Below are 16,885 nucleotides of genomic sequence, written 5' to 3'. Positions count from 1 at the left end.
ATATAAATATTAATTAAGGAATGAGATTAGGTCATAGGTTAGGTTATATCTGTCTCTTTTTTCTCCTTGAGGTTCCTATAAATTGAAATATCCTTATTGTTATTTTTTATCTAAATTATACTATTTATAATGCTAATGTAATTAAATATATTATGAATACTATGCCCTCAAATATAAAAGAATTTTATATTTTCTCAACACTTACTGATTCTCTGATTTAACTTATATTGCATGGCTGCATAAAACAAGTCATTTAATGTTGAAAACTAAAGTACCAAATGCTAATGAAGACAGAAGTTATAGTAAATGAAATTATATGAAATGACATAACAATAAATGGAATTCTTTTAAAAAGCATACAGACTACACACATGATATATTATTGTATTTTTTACAATTTACAAATAAATACTGCTGCAAGTAGAAATAAAAATTGAAAACATTACCATTGTTTGAGAATTAGAACACAAGTTCTTCAATAAGTTATCATTCAAGAAAATTAGAATTTTGACTTTTTTTTAATATTTTAAAATTAGAATAATTTTTAATATACTGCTAGAAAATTTGACATATAGGATCCAGAAAATGAACCTTAACACCAGAAATTTCTTTCTGATAAAGATGTCATGGAGCTCACTCTGCTATGTTGATGAGTCAGTCAGATCCAGGTGTCATGTTTCCACAAGCACATCTTCCTTACAGCCCTCCTTAGCCCAGGAAGGAGTCCTGGCAGGGTTTGCAGACCTTTCTGAACTGTACAACTGAAGTCTACTGAGTAGAAAGTTGTCCTTTGTATTATGAATTTTCTTCCATAATTATAATTTCTATAGAGCTAAGGGGGTGGGGGGGACTAAGCGTTGAATCTTTTAATATCCAAATCACACCTAAACTCTAAATTTCCGGTCTTACCTAACTTGGATCTAAGGACATCTCATTCCATAGGACGGGAAACCAATCCTTCCTGCTTTCTCTATTCTAGGTGTCTGTGCTTTTCAGTTTAAAACTCAAATGACACTTCATAGCCTGATGTCTCAGAAAACATTAGCAACTCCTGTGGTGTGTGATACATTTTTACATGAAAGTTCAGTAGAAAATCTTCTGGAATTTGAAGGCAGAAAGACTGATTTGTATACAGGAGGATTAAGCTTACGTCTCCTGTTCTTATAGCCAAACCATTCTTTTAAAACTAATGATGGATACATTATTACCAACTAACAGCAATGATGGTGTGCAGTGGTGTTGGTGTTGGTGATGATGGCGGTGATAATGACAATGATGATGGTGGTAGTGGTGATGGTGATGATGGTGATAGTGATGGCAAATGATGGTGATGATGGTAGTGTGAAAAGGAAGCTGTGAAAGGTATTTGATACCACTTTAGTGGCTGTAGCTTAACAACTACATGGCTTTTCCCCAAATCATCTATTTATACACATTAAAGATGTTCAATTTTTATATTAATCTCACCTTAATAACAAGAATCAAAAGTAAAAAAAAAAAAAAGCACTATAAAAAGCTTACATACAATACTTAAATTTCTCATCTATTAGCCAGGTTCTAAGAAAAGCAAGTCATGAACTTAGTCTAAACTTATCTAGAAACATTCGATATAATCGAGCACAAATCTCTGGACTAATTATGCTTTTAAAATTTTGCATAAATAATGTCATCCCCTAAATGCATAAATAATCAAAATTCATAGAACCTGCCTGGAACACAATACCATGGACAAGAACCCTAAGATCACTCAGCAAGACTGAGGCCAGAATAGAAATCAGACATTAAAATTGAAAAATTACCAATAATACAACCATGTTTACATTGCTTAAGGAAACCAAATATAAGTTTGAAAACAATGTTTGGAAGAAACAAAATAAAACATAAGAAGCATGTAACAAAATATACAAAGTTATCCAATAGTACTTCTGCATGTGTGTATATATGTGCATTTTAGAAAATCTAATTCAACAAGCATATGGTATAATTAAGTACAATTGGATATAGAAATTTTTATTTGTAAACAAGTCATAAGAATGTATCCAAAATTCAAGCTAAAACCAATGGGCAAAATGAAAAGGTTTAAGAAGGAAAAGACAGTAAATAGACTAGAGGTAATGTATAAGGGATGTAATTATGAATTTGAGGACATGTTAAAGTGTTTAGACAAGAAGTTACCTCAATTCATACTGTAAATCATAACCATGCACAATTTTTGCCTGTCAATTTTTCAAAATGTCTACAGAATATGTAAATAAAAGTTACTGTGAATAAATAAGTCCTACTTCTCTCTTGGGTTGGAATACAAAATATACATAAATATATTTATGCATGCACATACATAGTTACATATATAAAATATCACAATGTAAATACTGGGTTAATTAGTTGAACAAATGTTGAAGATGGTAAGAAAATATGAACGTGAGAAATAGCCTGGAAACCGGGAGGATTGGGAGATTAGTAAAGAAATACCAAGGCATTACCACAACTTCACAGGGCAAATTCCAAATCCTGTATCTTTGTCTGCTATTAAAGGGCTTAGATGATTCTGCCCCTCCTGCATTTTTTCCTGCCTGTCTCTTGGTTCCACTTCCTGTTGATTTCCCCCATTGGTAAATAGACCACAGATTTGGCATCTTCAACCTCTTGATATCTTCTAGTTAATAGAGGCTTCACTTTCAGACTTCATACACTGAAGAATCTCTCAGCTCATATTCCTGGCCTTAGCAGCTCTCAGAAAACAGAGGATGATTTAATGACCCCTTTAACCTTGTATCCTCCATGACACTAAACCTAACACCCTAAGTTGACAACAGCCAAGTTCTACTGCCTACTTGGGATGGAACTTTGTCTTGTTGTTACCCATTTACAAAACATTTGTTTTTTTGTTTCTTTCTTGGAGCGCAAAATTCTTTAGACCCTTTCTCTTTCCAATTTGGAACCTTAACTAGGTGGAGTCTTTCCCTGAGGGTGCTCTTCCTTTTATTCCACTGTAGATCAGGCTTTTCCTTAATTTTGCTTTCTCTCAGCACAATCCTTGGCTACAACATTAAGTTTTCCACTGTTCTTTTTCTCTTCAGATTGTAGGTTTGCATTTATTTTTGGCCCACTTGTTCTATTTCACTGTAGACCTGAAGACAGTGATTACTAATAATTCTGTGGCAAAGTCAATATTAGGCTGTCTTAAAATCTCCTCTAGCAAAGAAATTAGTTGATTACTTTTAAAGTCTTCCTGAGGCAAATTCTTAAGACTAGAGCAGAAAGAAACTATGGTATTTGTCAAAATATTTTAGGAATGGTCTCTAGCACAGCAGCTAATATTGTTCCTCTGGGAAATTTCTTGAGTCTGCAATAGTTCTCATCATTACTTTGTTCCGAGATCCTAATAGGAAAGCCCATTAAGTTCTGCTTACCGTGTTCAACAGCCTTTCTTCATGCATATGTATAAAGAAAGTACAATTCTTACTTCAGCATGATCAACATATTTTCAGGACACATTATTGGATCACAATGTCTAAGAATCAAATTTCTGAGGAAGGCGTTTCTTCTTCTTCTTTGTGTCATCTTACCAACAAGTCTAAGGAAAACTTTGAGTCCTGAAACTGTCCATCATTTTACTGAATGAGCTTCCCACTTTAATTTGGACATTGGGCCTTTCTGTGACTAGAGTTTTACCAACACTTTAGGTTAGTAAATGTATATTCTAATTTCTCAGAAGTATGCCTTTTATTGTAGGGGAAATTTTTCTGAATTAATAAGGTGAAAAATACTACATAAGTTGATTATCAGCCTAATGATATTGCTCTCTCTTTTCTTTGTTTTCAGAGATATTCACCAATCTCAGCATGTCAAGTTGCATAAACACAAATTAAATAACTAGATTTTGTGAAATCATTTATTTTCTAAAATATTTTTCTAAAATATTTATCAGTTTCTTGAGTTCATATTTTTTCAAGGGAGTAATCTGCTTTCTCATTTTAAAATTATAGAATATTTAAAAGTCTTATAAGATAGTGGGGGGGGCTTGTTTATTTTTTTACTCTTAGTCTTATGGGATTGCTGATATTTTCATCAGAATTTCTATCAAGAATTATTTCTGCCCAAATATATTTTATATATTTTGAAGAAATAAAGATACAATACAATGTTTTGTGCACAGTCTAAATTCTCATTAGCAGTCGACATAATGACACCAAGAAAGAGGGAAAGGGTGTGAACAGAATGTCTTTGTGACCTTACAGAGGTTTTTATCTTCCCTCTGGTCAATAGGGATAGAGTATCAAATAACACATTAACATGTAAAGCCATCTGCTTAGTATACAGTGCTGATGTGAGTTTTGATTTATGTAATCTGTTGGCCGTTTTCCTAGAATTTTCAAAGTAGATAGAAATAGACTTTGTTTTCACATTGTCACTTCATGCTTAGCTCAAACAGCTAGGCACAGTATTATATAAGCTGAATTTAAAAAGTTTCAGGAAATTTAATATCAATTACAAATGTGAAAGAATAGATCAACTTTAACAGCAGATGAATCAGAGAAAATAGCTTATTCGGTTTTCCCAATTTATTTTAGCCAGAGTGATTTGAATTTTTGGTTATTAATTTAATTTTAAATCAATTGCATAAGATATTTTTCAATAATATACTGTTTATCACATCAAGTTCAGCATTTTATTTGAAATTTTATTCATTTCAGCACCAGTTGAATGTGTCTATCACACATTACTCTGAGTAAATTTCATACATAAATCTCTAAGTATATTAGCAATTTTATAAATGTTTATTTTTTAAGTTTTATACATGGTGCAGCAAGATAACCATGGGCTTATATTAATATGAACCACCATGGATAAGACTTTAGGCTTCAAGTCTTCAACATATAAAATTGAAATAAAAATTTAAAACTGAATAAAAATATGAGAAAAGATTATGTTATGAGATAGCTTATAATATTATCTACCTCCTTACTCTGTTGACCTTCCTCTCTTGACTGTCCTCTCCTTACATGTCATTCACTTAATGTTTTCTTTCTTCATCTTGTAGGCAAGTACTGGTTTTTCTAACATATATTGCTGCTTGTATAGGTGTGCTTTTCATTTTCTTGAATAATTTTAAACCATAATTTTAAGTCTTTCATACTTTTTGAAAAATATGAGCATTGAGGCTGAAAAGGAGAAATGGCCTTCCAAAGATCACATAGCCTGATTCTTCACACCTGGGATCTAAAATGCCATGTTTCCCATGGGGAGCCTTTCTATTGATTCGCATTATTGAAACAACACACTTCCCACCAAGTGCCTTTCTATTTGATACATACCATTCACGCCCATCAACTCACACTATGATACACCAATGGTTCATTGAAAAATAAAGAAATTTTACTGTTTAATTTGTAGTATATTTTGGAAACACAATTTACATTGGCTGTATTGCATTGAGAGATGTTGTGACATTTCATTTACTTAGAAGTGTACTCGTTGTAATTCTGAGAGTTCCCCTAAATAATAAAAATAAAATCCTTGGGAATGGAAAATTTCGGTTTCCCAAGGAAGCAGACTGGCATCCCCAGATGTAGGAAGCCGCTGTTAGCGGTGATACATTCCGCCATTCCAAGATGGTGCGGGCATCTTGTCCTCCCACTAGTAAACAACTGACTGCGCAGGTGCAAAAGGCAAAAAGCGCGCCAAAAGTCACTGCCCATCCCGGGGCGTATTATGGGTAATGAGTGAACAGCCAATCAGAAGTGAACACGTCACTCTAGGGTGTATTTAAGCTGTGCCTTTTCCTGGCTTTCCGTCTTTTCCGCATCTGCTTATACAAGAAGTAAAGCCTCGCTGTGGTAACCACCCAAACACTGCCTCACGTGTCTCTTTTTGCGGGCGAAGGGGACTCGGAGGGGCTCGGAACACCCAAAAGGACCTACTGACAATGGGCTGCCTATCACTGATGGCTTTGACAAAAGGAGGATAAGCCCAGAGCTGAAACAGTTCCTGGGGTTTCCTCAAGGCCCCGGCAAACATAGTGAAACTAACATAGCAGCAAATCAGAAACCAACCCATAAAACATTCCTAACACCCACTAATGAAGTCTTAGATTACCCAAGCTTTGCTAAAATTCCCCTAGTTTCCTATATAAGACTTGTGCCTCAGTTGTCTGGGATTGCCATTTTTGTAAGCGGCCAACACCTGCATGTAGGCTTCTTGCTTTTGGGAAATAAAAACACTCTTGCCTATTGCATACATGAGTGGTGGTCTCTGCACAGCGCTTTTGGACCTAACAACTCAAAATGACTTCCAAATAATGGTAATGTATATTTTATAAAATATAATTAATGCAAGGTTTTAAAATCGGAAACTCTGTTTTCTGGAAAGGAAGCTAAGTTTCAAAGATGATGGCTATGGTAACACACTATAGAACTCTGTCAATTCCTTAACAGAAGCATAAGGCTACATGGTTTAAAGCAGTAATGCCTCATGGTGTTTCATTTTATATTTGAAGAATATCATACTTTCCAAATGATCACAATCTGTAGCTTCTAAAACACAGTTGCTTATACAGTTATTTTCAGAATATTCCATTGTTTAAGCACTCTCTGAGATTCTCCAAAAGCTTAAGATGAAAAGTATTTACCAGAACAAGGTAAATGTATATAGACACCTATGTGCCTATTCTTCCTGCTCTCAAGTGCTCGCCAGATGAGTTATTCAATTTCCCCAGGGGAAGTCAGTGGTTTCAATATGAAGGTCCAGCTGCTGGCTTACTGTAAGCAATGGCGCTTCCCCTTGAAGCCTTGGAGCTTGCTTTAAATGAGCACTATAGCTCTAGATAGTGAGCTGGAGTAACTGTCAGGAAACAGGACACATGAAGAGACCCATGTCAATCTATGGCATGTTTCAGCATTAAATGAAAAAAAAGCCATGTTATCATAGACCCACGGGCTTGTTCTTTTATGTTTGAGGCATATTTGATATCCCAATGAGAAGGGGACACTCATTGTATCTAGTAATACTTGTTATATGCTATAATAGAATCCAATCAAACAATTTCTCTTATAAGTTGCCTTGGTTATGGTGTTTAATCCCAGCAATAGAAAAGTAATTAATACAGTAGTTGATAAAAGAAAGTAGACTATTATGACAGGCCTGACCATGCTGCTGTTTGGAGGAATGTGGAAGACTTTGAAACTTTGTATTAGATTAGTGGGTGAATGCTACCAGCAGAGATTAATGGACTATCCTATTAGAAATGGGAAAGTAGTGCTGATAGTCATTCAAACTGTGAAGGCCCATCTCACGTGGCAAGAGTCCATCCCTGTGGTACTTCAGTAAAGAATATAGCTCCTTTCTGTCTTTATCATAAGAATTTGTCCTGAACTAAATTAAAAAGAAAAAAAAAAGGTCTATATCTTTAGTGAAAGAGATTTCATGATACAATATTGACCTTGTTGTATGCTTGTTAGCATCTTATGCAGACCTACAATGAAAAAGAGAAAGTGGAGTAAGGAAAATTAAAAAGAAAAAAAAGAGAGAGAGGCAGTAGGAAATGTAATCTTGAAGCCTCGGGTTGTACTGAAAGAGATGAGGAGATTAAGATGCTTGATGGGCTGAAGAGATGGCTCAGCGGTTAAAGGCTAGACTCATAACCAAAAAGAAGCTTGGTTAGAAATGGAATAAAAGTAGGGATGAATTGAAGGCCTCTAGATGTTAAAGGAGATAATGACATGGGATATCTGCCAAGGAGAGTTGACACATGGAGTAGAACCAGGCCAAGAGAAAGAAGTGTGTTGCAGCCACAAAGCTGGGAGGGAAGAGCCATCTACACAAGCCCTTTGAAATCAGACATGGAGCTACAGGGTTTGGAGTTTGCCCTGCTAGCTTGGGTCTTGCTTTGGCCCACTAGTTTCCCATTATATGTTAATTCCTCCCTTTTTGGAAAGGTGATTCCTATTCTGTGATTTCTTCTATAACTGCAAACTCGATTAAACACTTTCTTTTATAAGTAGCCTTGGACAGGGAGTTCTATCACAGCAGCAGGAAAATCATTAATACACTGAGTCCAGCTGGTGCTGCCATATTAAAAAAGAGTCATGCTGCAAACATAGGACATGTAAAGAAGTGAGAAAGCAAAGAGGTGACTTCTACTAAGTCATTTAGATCCCTTTGCAGAAGTTTCCCCAATGGTTTCCTGGCACACACTTTGTACTGATGATGTCAAGAGCTGAGAAAGTCAGCATCAAAACTAAAACATGCAAAACTTCATCTCTGAACTTACTGATAACAGGATTGTAGGTTTAATAACTTAAATGGTTGTTTTTATTAACAAAAATGCTAAATGAGATAAATAGAAAACCGTGGAAGCCGTTAGGAATTAAGAACAATCATATTAAATACTAAAATTTAAATTAAAACTATTTTTTATTTGATAAAAAATATCTTTGCAGAAATTTTCAGATCAACTGAAGATAATCATAAGTCTTCAAGGGAGAGGAAGTCCCTAGTCTAGCAGAGACTTGACATTCAAAAGTAAGGAGGATACCATCCTCCACCACCGTCCCCCAGTCTCAGAGGAGAAGTGGAGAAGAGGTGGGGAAAGGACTGTGTGTGGGGATGACCAGGAGGGAGGCAGTGAGCAGAATATAAAGTGAATAATTGAAAAATAAAAAATAAATAAAAAATAAAAAGAAATACAAGGAAATTATTACAGTATTTGTAAAGATTTATTAGTATTTTGAAACAAACACCCTGACACTATTTTCAGAGGCATTTAAAAGCCTTACTAATACATTATTTCTCTGCCACCATCGATGAGCCAATTCAAGCCAGATTAGATTATTTAAAGTCAGGTTTATTTGGAAGCTGTTCTCCTATAGGGTGAGTTCACTGACCCCAAGGACTGAATCAGGGAAGTTTGGTGGAGGGGTCAGGAGGGTGTCCACACAGAGGGAGAAGAAAGACCAAAATATCTTGATTGTATAAGAAAGAGCCTCTGGAAGAAGGGTCCAGGGCTGGAGAGTTGAGGGCAGGGTATGCCAGGTAGGGACTGAGGGATGCTGGGAGAACCTGGAGGTCAGGTATGCTTTGGTATGTAATATATGTGCAATAGTCCCTTGTTCCCGCCAGAAACCAGATACTTGAAATCCAACTTTTAATCAGATTTCATTTCTTTTATATTGTTGGCTATATGGGTGGAACAAGAATGAAGGAACGTTTAGAAGAAAAGTGTTGTATATGCTTCCAGACTCAGCCACAAATGAAAAAATAATATGCAAAAGTTATGGAAAATCACTATGGAAAATTTCAGTGGGGTCATATATAGTCACTGGTGAAAGCACAGAAGTTAAGTAAGTGCTCAAGAAAACAAAGTCAAATGTTATATTTTAATTGATAATGCATAAGGCACAGTTTGAATTTTAAAAGGCTATCAAATAGTTTCTTGATTATGACAGAAATAATAAACCATTAAATTTGTTTGTCAGTATTTCAAAAAAGAATGAAACTTCATACATAGAACTTACTCTTTTGTTCCAAAGTATGAAGTGGTCAGGGCAGTAAGACCAACTTACTACTTTGGTCTGAGAAAGTGTACATCCAGTCTTCTGGCATCAGAAGGCCCAATATGTGTGGATTAAAACAAATGCTCACAATAATTTTTTTTTTCACAAGGCATGAGCATGTAGTGAATACTGCAGACACCCTGTCACCATTTCCTAAGCAATTCACAATAAGAAACTTCGCATTAATGTGCACTGTATAGCATATCTGAAACCACCCATAAACGGTGGAAAGTCCGCAGGAGAATGCGCACAGGTTGCATGCACACTCTGTGATGCTTACAAAGGATCAGCAGCCTGAACGGACCACAAATTATTTATTTGAAAAATTCTACGCCCCTCCTCCAGTCTGAGGCCTGCGGGTAAGTGCACCCAGGAGCCCCCCAGACACATTCTGGGGGATCCATAGAACAGAACCCATAGCCAGCGCTAGCACGCCCCTTCCGCCGCTCGCCCCTCCTGCAGTCTGAGGCCTGCGGGTAAGTGCACCCAGGAACCCCCAGACACATTCTGGGGGATCCATAGAACACATAGCCAGCGCTAGCACGCCCCTTCCCCTGCTCGCCCCTCTTGCAGTCTGAGGCCTGCGGATAAGTGCACCCAGGAGTCCCCCAGACACATTCTGGGGGATCCATAGAACCCATAGCCAGCACTAGCACGCTCCTTCTGCTGCTCGCCCCCCCCTCCGGTCTGAGGCCTGCAGGGTCTGAGTCCCAGACCAGACCTCTACCAGGTCTGCAGTTGTGTGGACCCCGGATTCCACCTGAGACATACTGGAAGGTCCGCTCAACCCAGAGCCACAGAGGAACAACTGAACTCAGAGTGTCAGACAACATACCCTGAGATATCCAAGAGGAGACACTGCACCCAGAACAGCAGACATCTAGCTGGACTGCTACCTTGGAGGCACCATATCCTGAGGCATCCTAGAGATACCACTGTAATCAGGGCAGCTGGAAAAAAACCACAAAGACATCTGGACTCCTAGAAGACCAAACAAAAGCGAGACAACTGGAAAGACAGGCTTCAATCAGAGACAGAAGTACAGGTAGCACTAGAATTAACCAGATGGCAAAAGGCAGGCGCAAGAACGTAAGCAACAGAAACCAAAGTTACATGGCATCATCAGAACCCAGTTCCCCCATCATAGCAAGCCCTGAACACCCCATCACACCAGAAAAGCAGGATTCAGAATTAAAATCACTTCTCATGATGATGATAGAGGACTTTAAGAAAGACATAAATAACACTCTCAAAGAACAGATAGAAACCCTTAGAGAGGAAACACAAAAATCCCTTAAGGAATTACAAGAAAATGCAACCAAACAGGAGAAGGAATTAAACAAAACCATGCAGGATCTAAAAACGGAAGTAGAAACAATAAAGAAATCACAAAGGGAGAACACCCTGGAGATAGAAAACTTAAAAAAAACGATCAGGAGTCATAGATACAAGTATTACCAACAGAATACAAGAGATGGAAGAGAGAATCTCATGTGCAGAAGATACCATGGAAAACATAGACACAACTGTCAAAGAAAATGCAAAATACAAAAAGCTACTAACCCAAAATATACAAGAAATCCAAGACACAATGAGAAGGCCAAACCTAAGGATAATAGGAATAGATGAGGGGGAAGACTCCCAACTTAAAGGACCAGTAAATATTCTCAACAAAATTATAGAGGAAAACTTCCCTAACCTAAAGAAAGAGATGTCCATAAATATACAAGAAGCCTACAGAACTCCAAATAGTTTAGACCAGAAAAGAAATACTTCCCGCCACATAATAGTCAAAACATCAAATGTACAAAACAAAGAAAAAATACTAAAAGCAGTAAGGGAAAAAGGCAAAGTAACATATAAAGGCAGACCTATAAGAATTACACCAGACTTCTCACCAGAGACCATAAAAGCCAGAAGATCCTGGACTGATATCATACAGACCCTAAAAGAACATAAATGTCAGCCCAGACTACTATACCCAGCAAAACTGTCAATCATTATTGATGGAGAAACCAAAATATTCCATGACAAATCCAAATTTACACAGTATCTCAACACAAACCCAGCACTTCAAAGGATAATTGGTGGAAAACTCCATCACAAGGAGGGAAACTACAACCGGGAAAAAGCAGGAAAGTAATCTTCCAAAAACCGTGAAAGAAGGTAGCTACACAAACATATCCCCACTGCCAATAACAAAAATAACAGGAAACAACACTCATTTTTCCTTAATATCTCTTAATATCAATGGACTCAATTCTCCAGTAAAAAGACATAGACTATCAGACTGGATACGTAAACAGGACCCAACATTTTGCTGCATTCAGGAAACGCACCTCTGTGGAAAGGACAGACACTACCTCAGAGTAAAAGGTTGGAAAACAATCTACCAAGCAAATGGTCCCAAGAAACAAGCTGGAGTAGCGATTCTAATATCAAATAAAATCAGTTTTCAACCAGAAGTAATCAAAAAAGATAAAGAAGGACACTTCATATTCATCAAAGGAAAAATGTACCAAGAGGAACTTGCAATTCTCAACATCTATGCCCCAAATGTAAGGGCACCCACATACATAAAAGACACTTTACTAAAACTTAAAGCATACATTGCACCCTACACAATAATAGTGGGAGATTTCAACACCCCACTCTCAGCTATGGACAGGTCATGGAAACAGAAACTAAATCGAGACACAATGAAACTAACAGAAGTTATGAACCAATTGGATTTAACTGACATCTATAGAACATTTCACCCTAAAACAAAAGAATACACCTTCTTCTCAGCACCTCATGGTACCTTCTCGAAAATAGACCATATAATTGGTCACAAAACAGGCCTCAACAGATACAAAAAGATTGAAATAATCCCCAGCACCTTATCAGACCACCATGGATTAAGACTTGTCTTTGACATGGACAAAAACATCAGAAAACCGACATACACGTGGCAACTGAACAATGCTCTACTCAATGACAACTTGGTCAAGGAAGAAATTAAGAAAGAAATTAAAGACTTTTTAGATTTAAATGAAAATGAGGACACATCATATCAAAACATGTGGGACTCATTGAAAGCAGTACTAAGAGGAAAAATCATAGCTCTAAGTGCTCACAAAAAGAAAGTGGAAAGTCAACAACTTGACAGCAAACCTGAAAGCATTAGAACAAAAAGAAGCTAGTATACCCAAGAGGAGTAGACGGCAGGAAATAATCAAACTCAGGGCTGAAATCAACCAAGTCGAAACAAAAAGAACTATACAAAATATCAACAAAACCAGGAGCTGGTTCTTTGAGAAAATCAACAAGATAGACAAACCCTTAGCCAGACTAACCAAAGGGCGCAGAGACAGCATTCAAATTAATAAAATCAGAACTGAAAAGGGAGACATAACAACAGAAACAGAGGAAATTTAAAAAATTATCAGATCCTACTACAAAGGCCTATACTCAACAAAATTGGAAAATCTGGAGGAAATGGACAATTTTCTAGATAGATACCAGGTACCAAAGTTAAACGAGGAGCAGATAAACCACCTAAACAGTCCCATAACGCCTAAAGAAATAGATACAGTCATTAAAAATCTTCCCACCAAAAAATGTCCGGGGCCAGATGGTTTCAGTGCAGAATTCTTTCAGACCTTCAAGGAAGACCTAATACCAATCCTCTTCAAGTTATTCCATCGAATAGAAACAGAAGGAACACTACCCAATTCATTCTATGAAGCTACCATTACACTCATACCTAAACCACAGAAAGACCCAACAAAGAAAGAGAACTACAAACCAATCTCTCTTATGAATATTGATGCAAAAATACTCAATAAAATTCTCGCAAACCGAATCCAACAACACATCAAAACAATTATCCATCAAGATCAAGTAGGCTTTATCCCAGGAATGCAGGGATGGTTCAATATTCGGAAATCCATCAATGTAATCCACTACATAAATAAACTCAGAGAGAAAAACCACATGGTCATATCACTAGATGCTGAGAAAGCATTTGACAAAATTCAACATCCCTTCATGTTAAAAGTCTTGGAAAGATCAGGAATACAAGACCCATATCTAAACATAGTAAAAGCAATATACAGCAAGCCAGTAGCCAACATCAAACTAAATGGAGAGAAACTGGAAGCAATCCCACTAAGATCAGGGACTAGGCAAGGCTGCCCACTCTCACCTTACCTATTCAATATAGTACTGGAAGTCTTAGCTAGAGCAATTAGACAACAAAAGGAAGTCAAAGGGATACAAATAGGAAAGGAAGAAGTCAAAATTTCACTATTTGCTGATGACATGATAGTATACTTAAGTGAACCTAAAACTTCCACCAGAGAACTCCTAAACCTGATAAACAACTTTAGCAATGTGGCTGGATATAAAATCAACTCAAACAAATCAGTAGCCTTCCTCTACTCAAAGGATAAACAGGCAGAGAAAGAAATCAGGGAAATGACACCCTTCACAATAGCCACAAATAAAATAAATTATCTTGGAGTGAATCTAACAAAGCAAGTGAAAGATCTGTATGACAAGAACTTCAAGTCTCTCAAGAAAGAAATTGAAGAACATCTCAGAAGATGGAAAGATCTCCCATGCTCCTGGATTGGCAAGATTAATTTAGTAAAAATGGCTATCCTGCCAAAAGCAATCTACAGATTCAATGCAATACCCATCAAAATTCCAAATCAATTCTTCATAGAGATAGAAAAAGCAATTTACAAATTCATTTGGAATAACAAAAAACCTAGGATAGCGAGAACTATTCTCAACAATAAAAGAACCTCTGGGGGAATCACCATTCCGGACCTCAAACTGTACTACAGAGCAGTAGTGATAAAAACTGCTTGGTATTGGTACAGAGACAGAAAGGACGATCAATGGAACAGAATTGAAGACCCAGAAATGAACCCGCATACCTATGGTCACTTGATATTTGACAAGGGAGCTAAATTCATCCAGTGGAAAAAGGACAGCATTTTCAACAAGTGGTGCTGGCTCAACTGGAGGTCAACATGTAGAAGAATGCAAATTAATCCATTCTTATCTCCTTGCACAAAGCTCAACTCCAAGTGGATAAAGGACCTTCACATAAAGCCAGGTACACTGAAAATATTAGAAGAGAAGTTGGGGAAGACCCTCGAATACCTAGGCACAGGGGAAAAGTTCCTGAACAGAACACCAATGGCTTATGCTCTAAGATCAAGAATCGACAAATGGGACCTCATCAAATTGCAAAGCTTCTGTAAGGCAAAGGACACTGTCAACAAGACAAAACGGCAACCAACAGATTGGGAAAAGATCATTACCAATCCTACATCTGATAGGGGGCTAATATCTAATATTTACAAAGAACTCAAGAAATTAGACGCCAAACAACAAAATAACCCCATTAAAAAATGGGGTACAGAGCTAAACAAAGAATTCTCAACTGAGGAAACTCAAATGGCCGAGAAGCACCTTAAGAAATGCTCAACATCCTTAGTCATCAGGGAAATGCAAATCAAAACAACACTGAGATACACCTCACACCAGTCAGAATGGCTAAGATCAAAAACTCAGGTGATAGTAGATGCTGGCGAGGATGTGAAGAAAGAGGAACACTCCTGCATTGTTGGTGGGGTTGCAAGCTGGTACAACCACTTTGGAAGTCAGTCTGGCGGTTCCTCAGAAAATTGGACATAGCACTACCTGAGGACCCAGCTATACCACTTCTGGGTATATACCCAGAAAATGCCTCAACAAATAACAAAGACATATGCTCCACTATGTTCATAGCAGCCCTATTTATAATAGCCAGAAGCTGGAAAGAACCCAGATGCCCTTCAACAGAGGAATGGATACAAAAAATGTGGTACATTTACACAATGGAATATTACTCAGCTATTAAAAATAATGAATTCGAGAAATTCTTAGGTAAATGGATGGATCTAGAAAATATCATCCTGAGTGAGGTAACCCAATCACAAAAGAACACACATGGTATTTACTCACTGATAAGCGGAGATTAGCCCAAAAGTTTGAAACAACAAAGATTCAACTACCAGAAGACACGAAGCTCATGAAGAAGAAAGAACAAGTGAGGATGCCTAGGTCTTTCTTAGAAGGAGTAACTAAATAACCAAGGGAGCAAATATGGAGACACAGTGTGGGTCAGAATCATAAGGGGGGGTTGTAGGGAGACCATTGTGTCTGGGTATTCATTCCATAGGCAGTCACCAAAAATAGACGCTGATAGGGATGTCAGGATGGGAAAGCTGACAGCAGCCTGATAAGGCTGTCTCCTTAGAGGTCTCTCAGAGTCGGACATACCCAGAGACAGATACCCACAGCTATCCATTAATCTGATCAAAGTTCCCAATGGAGGAGTTAGAGAGTAAATTGAGGGAACCGTGAACCATACGGGCTGGTGGCCCTGTGAGGAGAGCAAGAATACCAACCAGCCAGAGCTCCCCAGGGTCTAAACCACCAGCCCAGGTGCACATAGGGAGAGACACATGACTCCAGCTGTATATGTAGGGGAGGATGGCCCTGTTGGGCATAGGTGGGAGACAAGATCATTGGTACCCTGAAGGCTGAGCACTGAGGGGGGGGAATCTGAGGGTGGGGAGGGAGGCTGGGGGTAGGTGGGTAACACCTTCATAGAGGCAGGAGGAGGGGGGATGGGATAAGGGGTTCCTGGGTGGTGGGGGAAATATGGTAAGGGGATAAAATTTGAAATGTAAATATTATATCCAATAAAAGAGGGGAAAAATAGAAAAGCAGTTAGAACCAACATTCTTAATAAAATGTCAGCCCTCTTTAAAAAAAAAAAAAAACTATCTTGATACTAAAATTTGTTTTGAGAATTGTATATTGCAGAATGATCAGCCTTGGTGTATCTACTCAACAAGCAAGCTGGGCAGACCTGCTCAAACCTCTGAGGTCCATGAATTCCATCTGGAGGCAGCGAAGACACAGCATCAGAGGATTGTCAACTTGCTCTCCCCCCCCACTCCTCTTCTAATATCTCAACGCCCATAATCAGCTTGAAGAAGCTAATGATGAGTCAGCGCCCCTATTCCCTGGGCATGGGGACTAAGGTGGTAAATGTTGGGCTGTCTCCCTAGGGAAAAGTAGTGGTTTTGTCGGAATAGAGAGGATTAGCTAGGGTTTATTGCATAGCCATAACCTATTAGTAGAAATCTGTATAATTAATATCAAGATGAAGATATAAATTCTTAAATGGCACCAATTTACTTTGTTTACAAATTTTAAGGTTTTCATTCGCATGAGCTTCTTAGTGATATAAGAGTGAGATGAATATTGTTACTCTCATAGGC

This window comes from Arvicanthis niloticus, chromosome 21 (assembly GCF_011762505.2).
Source record: "Arvicanthis niloticus isolate mArvNil1 chromosome 21, mArvNil1.pat.X, whole genome shotgun sequence".
Taxonomy (NCBI): Eukaryota; Metazoa; Chordata; class Mammalia; order Rodentia; family Muridae; genus Arvicanthis; species Arvicanthis niloticus.
The sequence above is the reverse complement of the archived record's forward strand: the minus strand, read 5'-3'. Positions refer to the sequence as shown.